This window comes from Podarcis vaucheri (genome assembly GCF_965113315.1).
Source record: "Podarcis vaucheri genome assembly, chromosome: 5".
NCBI classification, from domain to species: Eukaryota; Metazoa; Chordata; class Lepidosauria; order Squamata; family Lacertidae; genus Podarcis; species Podarcis vaucheri.
Genome location: NC_138763.1, coordinates 29,685,439 through 29,703,147, shown reverse-complemented (window position 1 = coordinate 29,703,147; position 17,709 = coordinate 29,685,439). Strand labels below are relative to the sequence as shown.

The window sequence follows — 17,709 nt, the reverse complement described above, 5'->3', positions numbered from 1 at the left end:
ATTGCAGACCCTCCAAGTGTCCCTATTTTCCTAGGACGTCTCTGATTTAGAGAAGTCTTCTCGGTTTCTGATTTGATCCTGGAATGTCCCGCTTTTCCTTAGGATGTCCCTATTTTCATTGGAGGGTATGGAGTTATCTGGCCCCTGAGCCATCTGAAGGCAATCCTGTATAGGGAAGTTTTGTTAATGTTTTATTATGTTTTTATATATGTTGGAAGCTGCCCAGAGTGACTGGGGCAACCCAGTAAGATGTGTGGGGTATAAATAGTAAAATTATCATTATGGAACAGAACGTCTCTATTTTCATCAGATAAATGTTGGAGGGTATGACATTGGACCAAAATGTGATATGCGCTTTAAAAAAATAAGATGCGCCTTGTAGCATAATAATAATGAATAAAATAAATCAATCCCAGAAGATCTCAGTGGCCAGGTCATCTTCTCCGAACAAGCTTCTCATTTTAGAATTTCACTGACAAACCCACAAAAGAACAAGGTCGAAAGAATAGTGACAGCATTATCCTCCATACCTGTGCATTAAGTATATATCCTCTGCTAAGATCCACACACCTTTTATGTAATTACACATGACTCATGAAGTGTAGTATTTACCTTACCTGCTCGGCCTAATTTAGTAGCTACTGCAGCTTTTAATGAGTGAATGTAGGTAAATGGTTAATACAGAATTTGTTGCAACACATACAAAAACCATCCTCTACTCCTCCAAATTGCCCAATTTTTAAAAAAGAAAAAAGAAACACAAAATAATTGAGTAAAAAAATGAGATGTTTATTATAGAAAGAGACTCTCTGTTGCTTGCTCTCCCTTTCTCTGCCTCTCTCTGTCACAGACCAAATAAACAATAAGCTCCTCATAGGAGGAAACACTCCAGAGTTGCTTCTCTGGCCTTCAGGGTATTGGTGTCATGGGCCAGAAGTCAGCTTCGCCTGCTGAACAGCAGCCTGAAGAGTGATAAGGCAGAGTGACCCCACCTGCAGCAGATCAGCCTTCACAAGAGGAGAAGGCACTGATGAGAACCAGCTGACTCTGGCCTTCTTAAACAGAGCTCTCAGCAGCAGTCAGATGCTGGAAATGTCTGTTGTTCTTGGCACCCCTTTGCTACTTCCTGCTGGACTCTTGACTCTACATCATCTGGACTAGACCCTTAGCTCTGTAATCATCTGGATTCCCTGACCTCTGGACTGTCGGACTTCACATGTGGATTCTGCTCTCAGGCAAAGGTTCCTCAGAGACTCCTAGCTCCTGATTCTCAGCAACAGAACTCGGACAGGCGACAACAAATGGCTCTGAGCACCCTCGGAAGCAATGTATGGTTCTGATATAAGCTAACTGTGTTGTTTTGTTTTATACAGTGGTACCTCGGGTTACATATGCTTCAGGTTACATACGACTCAGGTTACAGACTCCGCTAACCCAGAAATATTACCTCGGGTTAAGAGCTTTCCTTCAGGATGAGAACAGAAATCGTGCAGCGGCGGTGCAGCGGCAGTAGGAGGCCCCATTAGCTAAAGTGGTGCTTCAGGTTAAGAACAGTTTCAGGTTAAGAACGGACCTCTGGAACAAATTAAGTACTTAACCCGAGGTACCACTGTACTGGCCTGAATGGGGTAACTGTGCCCCTGAAGGACCAGGTGCGCAGCCTGGGAGTCATTTTGGACTCACAGCTGTCCATGGAGGCCCTGTCCATGCCCTGGTCAAATCTGTGTCCAGGGCAGCTGTTTACCAGCTCCATCTGGTACGTAGGCTGAGACCCTATCTGCCTGCGGACTGTCTCGCCAGAGTGGTGCATGCTCTGGTTATCTCCCGCTTGGACTACTGCAATGCGCTCTACGTGGGGCTACCTTTGAAGGTGACTCGGAAACTACAACTCATCCAGAATGCGGCAGCTAGACTGGTGACTGGGGGCGGCCGCCGAGACCATATAACACCGGTCTTGAAAGACCTACATTGGCTCCCAGTACGCTTCCAAGCACAATTCAAAGTGTTGGTGCTGACCTTTAAAGCCCTAAACGGCCTCGGTCCAGTATACCTGAAGGAGCGTCTCCACCCCCATCATTCTGCCCGGACGCTGAGGTCCAGCGCTGAGGGCCTTCTGGCGGTTCCCTCATTGCGAGAAACAAAGCTACAGGGAACCAGGCAGACGGCCTTCTCGGTAGTGGCGCCCGCCCTGTGGAACGCCCCTCCAGCAGATGTCAAAACGATAAACAACTACCTGACATTCAGAAGACATCTTAAGGCAGCCCTGTTCAGGGAAGTTTTTAACGTGTGATATTTTACTGTATTTTTGGTTTTTATGGAAGCCGCCCAGAGTGGCTGGGGACACCCAGCCAGATGGGCGGGGTATAAATAATAAATTATTATTATTATTATTATTATTATTATTATTATTATTATTATTTTATTATTATTATTACTGGCCTTCTGATTCCAAACAAAATTATATTTCAGAAAGGCAGAACTCTTCAGAACACAAGCCTACAAATTTAGGAGCTGCTTCCAGTGGCGTAGCGTGGGTTGTCAGCACCCGGGGCAAGGCAAGTAATTTGCGCCCCCTAACCCGTGGATTTGCGCCCCCTAACCCTAACCCCCCAGATGTTGCGCCCAGTGCGGCCTGCACCCCTCACGCTACGCCACTGGCTGCTTCTTTCCTTCCCAGTCACCAAGATCCACCAAGTGGTTGCAACCAGTTTATGGTGAACACAACATTTGCTCTGAGACTTCTTAAAGAGGCAACAAACTATTCCCATAGCTGCCACACAGGGCTGTTTTCGAAGCACCTCAGTCTACTCCCATATCTCCTACAGCAGCTGTAGGCCTAGCAAGTGATGGAGGAAGATCTCTGCTACTAGGGCTGATTTTTGGGCAGCCCTATCAGTTCCAGTACATGTTTTTTTCTGCTCAGAGGCACATGGGAGGGAGCCCTTTGCCACAGCTATGCTTTTGGATTAGGATTGACTGGGTGGTGCTGAGAGCTGATTGGCCAGAGACCAGAAGATTGACAGAATGCTTCGGTATGTTCAAGGACGTATAAAATAGGTGTGAGGCAGGAAAGAGTGTATGGCTTTGAGATTCTGATCATCAAGAAATGCCTGAAAATTGCATATATACTGTAGTGCAAAAGGAGTTCACTTCTCAGTAAAATCCTGTTGCAAATTTTTGTGGTTTCAGGGCTAGCACCATGTTTGAACAGTGCAGGGATCCTGGAAACTGGCCAAAAATCCTTGAGGCTGAAGAATATTTGCTGAGCAGGTTTTCTTTCTGTAATACAGGCTGCTGACGCACAACAACAGCTGACATATTTCACTAGTGAAATCCACCTGGCAAACTCAAATAGTAAGGAAGCGAAGCAGAAGTTTGAAAAGTGCAAATTCAAATTATAATAGCCCTAAGCATAAAACAGTACAGTATCCCTGTACAAATGGGGTTGGCCAGGGCGGCGGGAAAGGAATAAGAGAATTGGGTGGTTGCACATGCACAGAGAACAGCGCCCAGAGGAACCTCTAGAGAGAAGGTTTGTGGGTGTTGTATCTGGGAAACACAGTAGGTTTGCCTGAAGCAATTTGTTGCCATCCTATTGACTAGACTGTGAGCAATTCTGAACAGGTTAGTGTTGATATCATTATGAGAACCCTCCTAATATGGAGCTTTTAAATAAAGGAGGACAAGTACAGGGAAATTTTAATTAAAGGGTACGAAAGCTGAATAGGTGTGGTACAACCAAACACCCGCAAGCTGGTGTGACGTCAGTGCTTTGTTGTGTACAAACAGGGATAGAGCGGCTCAAATACCTCAAATGGCCCCAACAACCAGCCTCCCTCCTATTCACTCATCTTCCTATTTCTTTCTTTCTTCTGATCATTTTCTCTCTCTCTCTCTCCCTGCCCTGCCCACATTCTTCCCTTAGGAGGAGCTAAATGGTCATTTGTAAACATGGTGGGTTAGAGATAAAGGGTGAAATGGGCATTAGGTAGACCTGCTAATACATTAATAGGATGCCTTTTCTGACTTCTCTTTGTATTTCAAAAACGAATGAAATACAATTCAAAGCAAAACAATGCATTATACACCTGCAAACTCTTCCAGGTTAGGATGTACCTAGTCTGAAGGCTGAACCCCTGTTCACTAGGTTTCTTCTTTCTTAATTTTATACCCCACCTTTCCTTCCAAAGGAACCCAGGCTAGCAAAAAACAAATCTTTTCCTAGATCTGCAACAAATCTTTTCCTAGATCTGCAACCTGGTCAGATTCTTATTGAAATAATGTTCATTACAGAATGAGAAGTGACTATAGTGTCTTGATGAACTGTTGGCAGAGGTGTTTTTAGGGTGGTGTGACCAGTATGGTCGCACCGGGTGCCACGCTGCAGGGACCACCCAAACAATGCTACTGTTATAAGAAAAACCTGCTTCTTTTCCCTTATATAAGAGCCTGTATAGAGTCTTTAGGTGGGTTCCCTATTGGGAGGAGAAAATATCAGAGGCCAACCAGGGTATATTGAGAAGCAAAGCAGCTAGCAAGCCTGATCTTTATTTGGGAGGGTCCCCACTCCCCACACGCAGGAGGGAGGAGAGAAAACAGAACAATGGTGTGCAAGCCCTTACATAGACTTTTGAAATTGCCCACCCTGTAGCCCACCCCACAAGACATCATACATACATCACAAAAGGAGGTGGTCTACAGCAGAAATACATCACAGGAGGCAGTCTACAGCAGAAATCCTGTCTGCCAGGATACCTCATAATGGTCACTGATTGCTTTGCCTGGGCAGCTTGGCCATTCTTTTGTGATGGTAAATACTTCAGCTCCTGAATCCAGGTCACAGGCTCACCCCATTCATACACACAAACACGCCCTTTAAGACGGGATTTGTAAGCAAAAAGACAATGGGAGGGCTTTCCCCACCCCCGCCCCCTTACTGCAGAGGATTATCTGGGGTCACTGGGAGAGTCAAAATGGCTTCAGGATTGCTCTCCTGTAATATTTCAGACATGTTTATATAGTTATGTGTGTGTTTGCCTTGTACATTTATGAACATTTATTTTATATTTGAGGCCTTAGAACACTGTGGAATGGAGCATGAGAGGCGGGGGCGGGGGGGAGCGCTGAATTTTAGCATCAACCAGGTTGGCACTGAGGTTTGAGAGCCCAAAGTACGCCACTACTGTGCGCCCAACACAGTGATGGGATGCCCTATCAGCTGGTACCATTAGGCAGTTTCACGGCTCCTGTACTTCTGGGATCTCAAGCATAAAGCCCTCAGGCTTCCATGACCCCTGGGCAAAGCCCACAGCAATCCACACTGTTCTATAATTTTGAGGGCCAAGGAGGCATGAGGGGTGAGCTGGCATACTTACTCATATGTAAATCCACAGCTGAAATGGCCCCAGCTTGTCCTTCACACTACTTCACGTGCCAAAGCAATCTTGCAGCAAGTCCTCATGTTTCCCCTCTGCTCCCAGAGTGTGTTTTCCATGCATGAGGTTTATCTGAGGAAGTGAAACACTTGCAGTGAGCGGTGTGTGTTATGTAGCCAGCTGATGTTCCTAAAATGAACAACATTCATAAAATGAAGGCGGAATTGGGAAAAAAAATATGGGCGAGATTCCAGAGCGACTATTTCTTAAGAATCTGGCCCTCCAGCTCATCTGGGCTTTTTACATGCTTGCTGTAGAAACTGCCAGTCCCCTCTTTGAACACCAGGAGGCTCAGAAACACTGTACAGCAGCGATGAGAGGAGGCTGCGAGCAGAGTTTGTGCACCGGATGCAGAACAGCTGGGCCTTAGGCCTCAGAATGACGGCCCACAGTCGCCTTGCCTGCTGCTCTTGCTTCTGCAGGGACAGGTCAGCGTGGGAAGAGCTGTGCCGAAACGGTTTGCTCAAGCTCAGGCTTTTTAAAAAGTTGATTGTACAGGGTGTACTATTGTACAGGATACACATTCAGAAGAAATAGCGAGCAGGCATTGTATGAATGAGATACGGGAGAAGTGATGTAAATTATGTGGGGACGAGTCAGTTGTGAGTGCTGCAAAGACCCTTTCTCTCTTTTTGGCTCATTCCTTCTGGGTCTGTGAGGGTGGGCCTGGATTGACTTTAGGATTTGTTGCTGGGCTGCAATGTTTCGTTTCTGATAAGCTGTGCTTCTTGGGGGTTTTAATTTGCTGCTGTTTGGACTAGTGTTGGGCTGAAATCTGTCCTCCGACTTTTGTCTCTCATGATACAATTGTCTCCTGACCATTCGGCACTTGATCCTTGCAGGCATTGTTCATGCATTCATTGAACATGTGAGTGCAGCACAGCTCAGACTCTGCCACAATCCACACAAGTTCAAATGAACCCTGGTAGAAGCCCCCCTCCCCTAACGTGGAACTTTCCTCTGTAGATTTTCTTATGAATATGTATAGGATGGAAGGAGGCCTGGTCTCTCCCCTCACCCTCACCCCCAGCCACATACGCACACACCTGTACACACATTAACTGAGCATGCAAGGAGCATTAAAAAGGAACGGCTATTGCATTGATCAACAGATAGAACAGATTTCAAAGTGCAAACTACTTCTGCTAGCCCAAGAGATGGATTTGTTCTTGGCGGTGTTATGTTGGTAATGTTGCTGGAAGACCTACGGTATACGAAAGTATATATGTGTCAGAGAATTGGAAATCTTCAAGTGTGAATTTCAGTTCTGTCTTTTAAAAGGTAATTTAAGCTGCCAAGTATCGTTTTGAACAAGATGCTGCTGGGGCCTTCCGTCTGCGACTTGTGTTCTGAAAACCCACGTATCTTGACAGGTGCGTCGAATGTCTTTTCTGTAGCTGTCAAGCTCCAGGCCTGCCGCATGAGTTTCAGTACATCTGCTCTACTCGCAGCAGCATATTCTGTGTGGCAGAACCTCCTAAGATGTGCAAGGTTTATTTTAATGAGTATGTTAATACCTAGGAGAAATCAGGCTGGATTATAATATTTTATTAGATTGCTTTGAAAAGGCAAAGGAGAAGACGGAAAAAAGCTGGGAAGCTACCACCTCACCTTTCTGTCTAGGGTGCAAGCAACTGGGGCTGTGATGGTTAGGCCCAAACTTAATATTGTTTTCACCCCGCGGAAAGTGGCAGCGTGAGAAGAAGGTGCTGTACTCATTTTGCCCAAGGATGCATCTTCCTAAAATATGTTAGCTATGTATGGGTCTTCTTCATTCCTGCATTGAACAATATAGAAACAAGAAGGTGGGCTACGCTGAGAAGTCTCACCCCTAGTGTTGCCCAATCCTTACCTGACATTCGCTCATACAGCATGAACATCTGTAGTGATGGGCCTTTGTGCTTACGTACATATGGAGGCTTCCCCGAACAATCAGGTTATATTTAATTCCTGAGGGATGGCTCAGTTGGTAGAGCATGAAACTCTTAATCTCAGGGTTGTGGGTTTGAGAGCTACATTGGGCAAAAAAAGCCCTGCATTGCTAGGGATTGGACTTGATGATCCTACTGATCCCTTCCAACTCTACTATTCTTTGATTCTAGGGAATGCCTTCATGTGTGTAACTAAATGTGTGAAGGCCCACTTGCTTCAGATATTTGTGCTGTGTGCACAGATGTCGAGGGAAGAGTTTGCAGTGTTGGAACAAGGTATTCTGCATGGCCTATCTCCTCCTTAACTGTTCAACAATGGAGCCAAGAAAAAGGCTGAATAAGGCTAATGGCTTAAATCACAAATAAGCTTCTACCAGCAGGAATTTTACCAACGTGGTCACAGAATTCTACCAGTGGAAGAGGGTGTGTGATTTTGTCAGTCTCCCCTACAGCCCTTTTGCGCCTCAAAAATCAGAAAGTTTAAGTTTGTTCAATTATAGTTGACTGGGAGGCGTTGCACTACATGCTCACTTCCCCCAAAGACTGGGCTTTTCAAGAGATGGAAAGTGATGGAAATACGGTAAGGGCTGGGTAACACTTGCTTTGACGCAACGTCATCTAGCATAAACAGAACGTCTGGAAGCACCCATAGATTTTGAAGATGTTCCATCAGCCCTCTTTATCTACACAGTCTCATTCACTTCGTTGCCAGTACTGAGATATAAGTGGCTACTGGTGTTTTCCTCTGTAAAGCATTGCAAATCTGGTGTTGCTTCTGAGGTAATCAGTGAGCCTGCACGTGGTAAACATCTCTTTGGTAGTGTCCTTCATCTTCCGGTAAGGTTGTGTGAGGTGTGCAACAAAACTTAGAAGTTTAATATCCTTTTATGAGACGACTGGGTCAAAAGTAGGACAGGCGGTTCCTACAATTGGGAAAGGATCTGGTTTGTGGCCTATGTAGGGGCCTGGAAGTAGAGCCTGGTGTGTTGGTGCCAATGACAGCTCACTTCTAGGGCAGGGGCTGGTTTTGGCAATGCCGTGTGCTCTGACCTCAGTCCTCCCTTGAACTTTGAGGAGGACGATGATCAGGAGAAGGTGCCCCTCAGAGAGTTGACATTCCACACTGCAGGACCTTCTTGGTCAGAAGATAAGTTGGCTTTCCAAACTCACCAGGTTTCTATTGCATTCCCTATCACCCCCACACAGTAGGAGCCAACTTCTGCAGAATCAGAAGTTCAGTTCCTCAAACTGGGTCCCCAGCATAGCTGTCAACTTTTCCATTTTCTTGTGAGGAACCAATTCGGAATAAGGGAATTTCCCTTAAAAAAAGGGAAACGTTGACAGCTTTGGTCCCCAGCTGTTGTTGGACTACAGCTCCCATCATCCCTAGCTAGCAAGACCAGTGTTCAGGGATGGTGGGAGTTGTAGTCCAACAACATCCAAGGACCCAAGTTTGAGAAACCCTGCTTTAAAAACACAGCCACTTCGTCGCCACCAACAGCAGGACCAAACCAGCCAGCTTTGGAAAGGCACCTGCAAGAGCTCTCAGTTTAGGTGGTCCTCACCAGAGTGTTCTGTCTAGGGTCCTGACAGGCTTTGCCTTGTGGGATGCGGCCCTTCCTAGCTGAATGTGCTGAATGTGCTGAATGAAATGCTTCTGCTGATGTCAGCTTTCCCCTGTCAACCTCAAACCAGGACCAGACAAAGAAAGGCATCTTCTTTGCTGTTTTAGCATGCTTGACATATTCTTTCTGTAAACTGCTTTATTTAAAATCAAGTGGCATATAATCTTTATGAAATAAAAATAATAATGTTTTGTGTAAATAAACTTTTAAAAAGAATAATACCACCATGTTAATTTTATGTGCTGTATGGCAAAAAGAAAAGATGAACTGAAATATTTGATTAGGAGGCAGATTTGATAATGCATAATGTCATGGGTTCTGGGATGGGGGGAGGAGCACCTCAGATCCCATAGCATCCATATTCCCAGCAATGACCACAAACGACACAGGATGGACCCGTAAAACAGTACATGTTTTATTTCCCTTCGGTTTACAGCACTAATGAAAATAGTACTCGGTATGTAATGAATCAACAGAAGTGTAAACTAGGGGCATGATCCCCTTCTTGGCTTCCAGAATCAATCAACAGTAGCCCTTTGCTAGAAGACTTATGCCTTACCAATCTGGCCTTTGCATATGTCTTTTCCAGGATTCTTTCATCACCCCTGCCTGCCTGAGTTGGTTGGAAAAGAGTCACGGCTACAGCGTGCACCTTGAGAACTACAGCCATTGCGCCTAGTTATCCCCTAGGTAAGTATGGGTGCTTGGCTCCCTGCAAATCACTCTGTCCCTCCAGGGTCTCTCTTTTCCTTCCTCCTATCCAGCCTCCTTCCCATAGTGCTCTCTACCCCCCTCCGCTCCTTAGAAAAAACTGTGTGAGTCAATTAGACTGGGAGATAACAATCAGCCCAAAGTCATTCAGTGAGCTTCATGACTAAGTGCAGATTTGAATCCAGAGCTCCCCAGCCCTAGTCCAAAACTCTAAACACTACACAATGCTTTCCCTCCCTCCCTCTTTACTAATTCATCCCCATTAATAACTGGGTTTTTTATTTTTTTTAAAAATGGTCTTAGTATGGGGGTACGGATATGAGGATTGTTATGATGAATTTTCGCACTTGAGAATTCTTGCACGGGTCTGATACAGAACAACATCAGATGTTTCATATGGACCTTGATCACCTGGAGACTGACTGAATTGTCCTTGGCGTTACACACAATAGTACAAGAGGGCTTTTCATTAAAATATAAAAGCGGGGAAAGAGTCCTTCCAAATGAAAACCGGTATTGTAATTATACATAATCTGTGAACATGTGAATTCTGCTGCTGCTACTAGCAGACAATAGCGTAAAACCGTACATTAGCATAGCCATATGCCAGCCATTATTTTTCTTCTTTAGATGCAAAATCTGCCCTTGCATATAGTCCCTAGTTTTGAAATGTTAGCTGAATATACTGCAATAAGCCTGTCAAGGGGGAAAGAACACAGTTTGTAATAGCCTGTTTGTGTCACGTGTGTTCGTGAGCCCGACCTCTGTTGTCTCTGGGTTGCTTCTGCCGCTGCTTGACTGATGTCATACATTTGAGAAGCACATTTTTTAAATGCCAGCTTTTAGGTCTTTTGAATCTCAAGCAATAAACCCAGCGACACAATGTACAAAATCTGGAAAAAAAAGTCTTAAGGGGGATTTTTAAAAAGGCAGAGAAATTTATTCCTCTTATAAAAGAGCCATAAACAACGGGAATGATGTTCTGAGAAGGTGGGACCGTTTTGGCTGGAATTCTATGAAATATTTATTTGCATGGCAGTCTTCAGTTATTTAAGTGGCAATTGTTCGTAATTGACAATATAGATTGCAAGCAATGACCTCTCGTGACTAGCTCATGAATAAATGTGTTGAGGATGCGGCTGCATTTATTGTTAAGCATTTATTTTGGCGTTACAGAAATATGTACCCAAACCATGTTTGCCTATTGAATTAATCTCCCATAAATAGTGTGGGTGCATCAGGAGCTAATGTAGCATTAAACAGATCTATAACATTCAAGGAGAATTTTCCAGTAAGGTCAGAAATATATTCAGCTGTTTTTTCCAGATTTCAGCAGCTCTCAGTTTTGTGTGTCACATTACAGGAGAGGGAGCGTTTAGACCTGCTTAAAAGAAAAGTGGCATGCCGTAGAAAGAAAGGATCTTGATATAGCCAGGCAGGTACGTTTCAGATGTTTGTTTTTCCTTTTAACTAACACTTCAGCCTTAAGGGACTGCAGCAGTGGTCGTAGCCAGCTGTTCTATCCCTCCCTAATTTCCCCCCTTGGGGAGATGCTGGCATTGAATACGAAGCAGAAGACCCTCTCACATTCTAGGCACCGAAAAAGAAAAAAAGTGAACCAATCCACCTTTTTATTCTTACTCTCCTTCCATCTTACATATTTAATGCAGTTTAAGCTTCCCTTGTTTCAAAATTTTCTATTTCATTTCATTAAAAAAACCCCACTAATTCTCACAGACTCGGTCTAGAATAATACCCATCTTATTCATGCAGTGAAACGTGTTATTGATCTTAACAACAAAACTCAAGAACCAAGGCCAAAAGCATCAGTGCCTGTTTAGAGGTGTTGAAGTATAGTGTTTTGGTGAATTTAATTCAATGTTGTTGCTTTAAAAGCTTATTTGGATTTGCAGAATTAAAAATTGGACCGTTAAGATGTGCCTGCGTTAACCTCCATGATGCCAGGAATCGAGATGTCACAGATGCCGTAGCTAAGGAAAGCCTCTGAGGATGAAAACAAAAAAACCTATCCTGACAATAACAAAAAATGAAAAGAATAAGCATCCCATCCTCTCCATCTTAGCATAAGATGTGCATATACAGGGCACTGCATTTTATTTAGAATTGGTACTGTACTTGCATTCTGATGAGACACCCCTTGTTTCATTTCCTGCCTTTGGTGCTGAGTATGTGTGTATATTACTTAAGCCATCTTAGCATTATTTAGGTCACTAGATTTAAGAGCAGTCTCCACAGTCTTTCACTGCCTGATGTGTAGAGCGATGCAGGGTAGCAGCAAAACATTTTCTAATAGGCACTCATCTTATGAGCTCTTAAGGATGGAGCATTTTGTAACGTAATCTGTACAGCAAAATAGCTTCCGTTTATGCCTTGCAGATATATTTAGCTCTAACCTTGCTTGTGGTTAAGCAGGCAGCAACACAGAAGCAGACAGCTGATTCTGCAGCCAGACCCTCTGCGTCCTTGCGATTTTGTCAATACGCTCAGCTTTTCGATAATCCGGTGCAGAATGAGAGTTTAAGCAATGATGATTTCGTCTGTTACATGCTTGGCAATTACGTGCTTAACAACAACAAAAAGCAAATTACACGGGTTAAGAAAAAGACAGCAATAGGGATACATATCTAGGACCTAATACGTACTATATGAAATCTTCTTCCGTCAATAAGATATTTCTGCAGATATTCTTTCCATCCCTCCCTCCAGCGAGTGAAAGGAATCTTCTGCTTTTCTCGGTAGATGGAGACAGCCACTCTGCAGACAGGTTTCGGGGGGTTTTTTTGCTACAGAATCTGAAATACTTGAGATTGTATCATTGCAGAACATGGAGCTTGACTGAGCAGTGCAGAGTAACGATTCGTCTTGCATCATCAGTTGATGACATTTTTTTCTTTGTTCCCTCCCACCCAGTTGCTCTAAGATTCAGCAGCCGATTTGCAATATCACTTAAACAACATTAATCAGATACTGCTTTTAAGGTGAGCGGTTCCTTGCCTCCCGTTTAACCAGATCTGTGCTGCTGTAGTGTGTGCATCATGCTGCTGCTGCTGCGAGCCTAAAATGGCAGGCAGGATTAATGTTGCTTGTGCTGTCTGCATGCTGTGGATACAGAATTCATTATGCCATGCCTAGTATTTCGAATGGGAGTATGTAAATGGTCTGTGTGCCATATCATGTCGTAGTGAAGACTTGGGCTTCCTGATGGGCATAACTATTTAAGCAGCCACCTTTAGCATTCAATTTCATTTTCAGTGCAGTGGGCTGTTAGTTTATCGTCGCATTCTAAACCAGCATTAGCTCTATTTTATTTTTTAAAAAATTGGATTTATTAATTTTTTTAGCGAACTCTGCTTCCAGGTGGGGTCAGTCTTATTCCTCTTGCCTTTACTGCTATTTAAATAATAGATGTTGTATTGTTAATTAATGGCAATATCAAATTTAAAGCCCTTGGAAGTGACATATTTATTATGCAGGCACGTCCAATCTATTTTTAACTCTTACGCAGTCTGCGTGTGTTGTGCAGTGGGCTTTGGCTGCTGAGTTTTTCCTTTTCGACAGGGATAGCACTGGGCTGATTTTCAACAAATGTGACAAGTGGTCTTTGCAGTGGTCAGCTTTGAACCCTCAAAAGGGAAAGGGGGGGTGAGCAGGAAGCCCTTTGCTGCAGCTTATTAAAAAAAACCACCCACCACCTTGGATGAGGGCATCTCCTCCCTCCCTGACAGACGCACTCACTTCTGTCCTCCCCATTGATAAGTTCAGCTATCTTGATCACAGTCCATTCAAGCAAGCTGCTTTTTGAAAAGAGCTATTTATTTTATTTTTTTGAGACGTCTAAGATTTCAGCGTCTCTCCCTCACTTTGTATACAAATGGCTGGGTGCAATGGCGTGCTAAGACTTCATTAAGACATATACACAGGTAGGTGGAGATTTGCATGCTTTTACCTATTCTCGTTCCATGATGCAAGGAAATGAAATATAACCGAGATCTATTAAACCAGGTTATCCCCCCCCCAAAAGGATCTAATTCTAAATGCCGTGACTTTGCATGGGTTTCCCTATTTAAAAGCATACATTATTTTGAAATTAGAAATAGCCCGTCTACTAGATAATCGGGGCGTGGCACCGCTTATGCAGCAAATGCGTTTTTTAAAAGCTTATCGTCCAAAGGATTTTGATCCCGGTTATGAACATGATTAAGCTGTTTGCTAAGATACAAAACTGTAAGTTGTGGACAGAGCTGTGAAATTTTTTAAAAAATATTTTAATTTTGCCTTAGGAAGCGGTCTGTCAACGTTTGCTATAAACATTTGTCTTATCGTTTATCTTATAAATATTGCGGAAATAAAGTAAGGACGTATTTCATTATAGTCTTTATTTTCTTTTAAGATGCTGGCTATGTCAAAAGAGAGAAACACCTAAATATGTCCTTTTCATCTGGAACTCAATATTAATTGTTGAGTCTGGCTTATTTCAAAGGGTTAACAAATTAAAACCAGCCATGTATAGATATGCTAACCTGTGACTTAATTTTTAAATCATCATGGTGTGACACTGGATATATTTTGGGACATAGGTATTTCATGTTAACATTGGGCCAAAACCAGTTTCCTTGGCAACCAAATCCTGTTAAAGGATGCAGTAGCAGAGATGCAAAGACAGTTATTATTGTTTAATTCCACAATGCAAATTATGATCTCATACTGCATTTCTGGGTAGCTATAATGCATTAAATGATAGGAGGTTTGCATGTAACAGTAACCTTTCTCTCATCTTGAATTGACTGTTTCAAGCAATGCAACCGTCTTTCTCACAAAAACAACCACACAGTATGAAGTAGTACATCTTAGTGAGACACACGCAGGACATGTATGTGTTCTTAAAATAGTTAATTTCATCTCAGTATTGAACGAATATGGCTGAAATTGTAAGCAGCTGAAAATTGTAATTATGTTTAAATCTCTTTTCTCCATCGTTACATTCAGCAATAATTAGAAACTTTTTAGTAGACAGAACCTAAAAGAATCAGTCAGTTTAACCAACGTTGTGAGATGACAAAGAAGGAGAGGGGAGAGGGGATAATTTAATATGTGATTTACTGTAACCCTAATGCAAGTTCAAATTTATAATATTTCATGAAAAGCAGCTCATGTATAATAGGAGCTGTAAAAACCAAACCTAGGATAAAAGGTATTGTTAACCGTTGCTACACATTTAATATAGCTCCTTGAAAACATGAATTCTTTCCTTCTAACTGAAGCACATCTCACTGCAAAGCTATTTTTCTGCATGGTAGCCATTTTCTTTTCATGTCCTTGACTTCGATACTACTAAAGCTGATGTATCGATCGCGATCAACAACAACAGATTCACTGGGTTAATAGAAATACTAAAAGTATAATTCTATTGGACGTTTACATTACTGCAAATCGCAAAGCAATCTTAAAGGTACAATGTTAATTTTCTCTTCTTTCTGAAGATTACCAATTCACTAAAGAAAAATATAATACATCTATTCTAGAGGATGGCTGATAACAGCTGTTTTAGAACGACATAATAGAACAACATTAAATCCAAAATAACGATATTTGATAAATTTACTAAAGCTAGATGTCCCCATTCTGTTTTTATTAAGTTGCTTCTAAAACAAATTCATTTGAACGATATTTTTCAGTACAGGGGTTCATGATTTCATTATCTGTAAGTGATTAATTTTGATTACTTATTTTGGGGGATAACTTTTACACATCAGTTCTTTGATGCTTGCATTAACATAATTTATTTCATGCATGGACTTTTAAAAAGTAATTTACTGCCAAGCATATTATTATATGTCCATTTATTTTAAGCTTTTGCACAGGAGAGGATGTGAATGATGGTTTACAAAGTATTGCTCTTGGAATTCCCTCTTGCTTCAGTCTAATATGTTTCAGGATGGTGGGTTTTGATTCCTCTCTTGCATCAAAGGAGTATTTTCTCTCTCGTTCTCACTCACCCTGACTCACTCACTCATTTTATGAAGACTAAATTCACACTGCCTTTTTGAGGAAAATAATCAGAAGTTTTCGGCCAGCAATTCCTATGCCAAAAGAGTTGGGTTATTTGCATGGCAGTGGTGGTGCCTTGTGTTTTGTTTAATGATAAAAGTGCTCCCTTGTTTGAATATTTAGCATGAATGCTGACTGGCTGTTACAGTGAGGAAAATGCTGTCTTTTGCTATGAGATTTGGAACATACCAACACGTACCCAAAAGACTTACCAGCCATCCTTTCCTCCGTTTCAGCCATTTTGGCACACAAAAATGAACAACGCTGCATGGGCTATAGGAATGCATTATTTTCCTCTAAATGGCCATGGGGAGTACACTGGATTTCCAAATGGCCATGGGAATGTATTACAGCAATTGTGGACTGGCTGTTTACACAGTGGTCTTTAGGGATCAACCTCAAATGGCTAAACAGAAAAGCAGAAAAGCAGTGCCCTTCCAAATGGCCGCTGAAATAAATTGAGATGACTGTGGGAGACTGAACCACCATCTGTACGAAACATCAGACAGACCCCCATCAGTCTCCACAAAGAACGTGTATGTGTGCTTACAGCTATCTCCCTTTCTTCTATAATCAGTAAGGTACTAAGAATTCATATAGCACCTGGGTGTCACAGGTATTATCTTAGTAGTCCATGCCCAGCATTGTTTTCCAGCAGTACAGATTTCAGGTGGGTAGTGGGAAGGCTGAGGTTGAGAGAGATGTCTTGCATGAAGTCATTAGTTCAGCTTGCAGTCCTTGAACTTCCCATATCTATCTATGGGAGACAGCCAACTGGGTCCATCTATGAGTGGAATGGACTTGCAGAACTTTACTTTTCTGTCTTCCTCCCGGCAGCTCCCCATATCCCGCCCCCGCCCCCCATATGCTCAGGAGGGTTGGGGACCCTCTGGAGCAAGTTGGGGTGGTGCTGCTGCAATGGGGAGGAGAGGAAGGAGACATGCTCTTGCCTGATGTTAGATCATTTCACCCATATAGCTATAGTGGGTGACTTGCAATCCAGCAAAGTGCTTCATCGTTCTCAGAACATAAACAATGCAAATACGTGTTCTTCCAAATGGCTTTTGAAATGAAGTGGGATGGGCTGGTGATGATGATGATGTTTAGTATATTGTGCAATCTGTATTTTGTATCCTATATCCTTCACCTCCATAAAAATCCACAGAGTTTCTGAATCACCATAGCAGTACATTCAGGATTGCTTCGGCTCCTGCTATATTCCCTGTAGGCTTTGGTGCCTGGCATGTCAATAAAATGTTCCGATGCATTCTCATGTATTTGTAAAGATGTTTCCTGCAGGTGATTTTTCAGTATCTCCACCCTCAATGCACTTCAAAAGCCATTCAGATCTCTAATATATGCTCTCCAATGTTTGGTTAAATGCTTTTAAAGATAGTAATATCAACCCTAAGTCAGGTTTCAGGAAAAGGACATGGTTTTGTCTGGTTCAGCTCCTGCCATACATGCTTTGTTTTGGATTGAATAAATTGCTGAGGGGAAGCGAAATCTGGATGGGAGTGGATCATATAATCATTTTGAGCTCAGTGGGAAAACATGAACCTGTGATACTCTGTAGGAAAGAGTAAAGCACAGGGAGCCATGCATATGAAACGACGGGGAAGGAACTCATGTTTGGGCAACGGAAGAGGCAGAGGGCAGGAAAATGAATGACGTGTCTACTTTCTGGAAGGTTGGGGAAAGGACGTTTGCTAACGGTTGGCTCCAAGTCGAAAACTACAGAGGCAGGATGTGTGTAAGAAAGGATATAAACAATGTAAATTTGAAGATCATGTTTGCCTGGGTTCTATAGCTGTTCTCTGCAGGTCTGGAAAATCCTGTTCACATTTAATTCTGTCTCTAAAATGTTTTGCATGTTCCTGTCTCTTCTGCTCTCATGAAAACAAGACCACAGTGGATGCATATATTCAAGATCAAATT

General features: G+C 42.8%; 1 protein-coding gene across 5 annotated transcripts in view; it reads left to right on the top strand.

Moving 5' to 3' along the window:
• The first annotated feature begins 5,741 nt into the window (after window positions 1-5,741).
• The window catches only part of ZBTB38 (zinc finger and BTB domain containing 38), a 29,550-nt gene continuing 17,582 nt past the window's right edge, over window positions 5,742-17,709 (top strand). Inside the window, exons 1-4 of one of the 5 annotated variants that reach the window (XM_082223930.1) lie at window positions 5,742-5,863; window positions 6,717-6,808; window positions 9,581-9,681; window positions 11,066-12,701. The gene's annotated coding sequence lies outside the window, so the exon portion shown is untranslated. Of the gene's footprint in view, window positions 5,864-6,716; window positions 6,809-9,580; window positions 9,686-11,065; window positions 12,702-12,728; window positions 13,644-15,434; window positions 17,595-17,709 lie in introns of those variants that run through there. The other 4 variants (XM_082223931.1, XM_082223932.1, XM_082223933.1 and 1 more) reach the window with 4 other exon arrangements.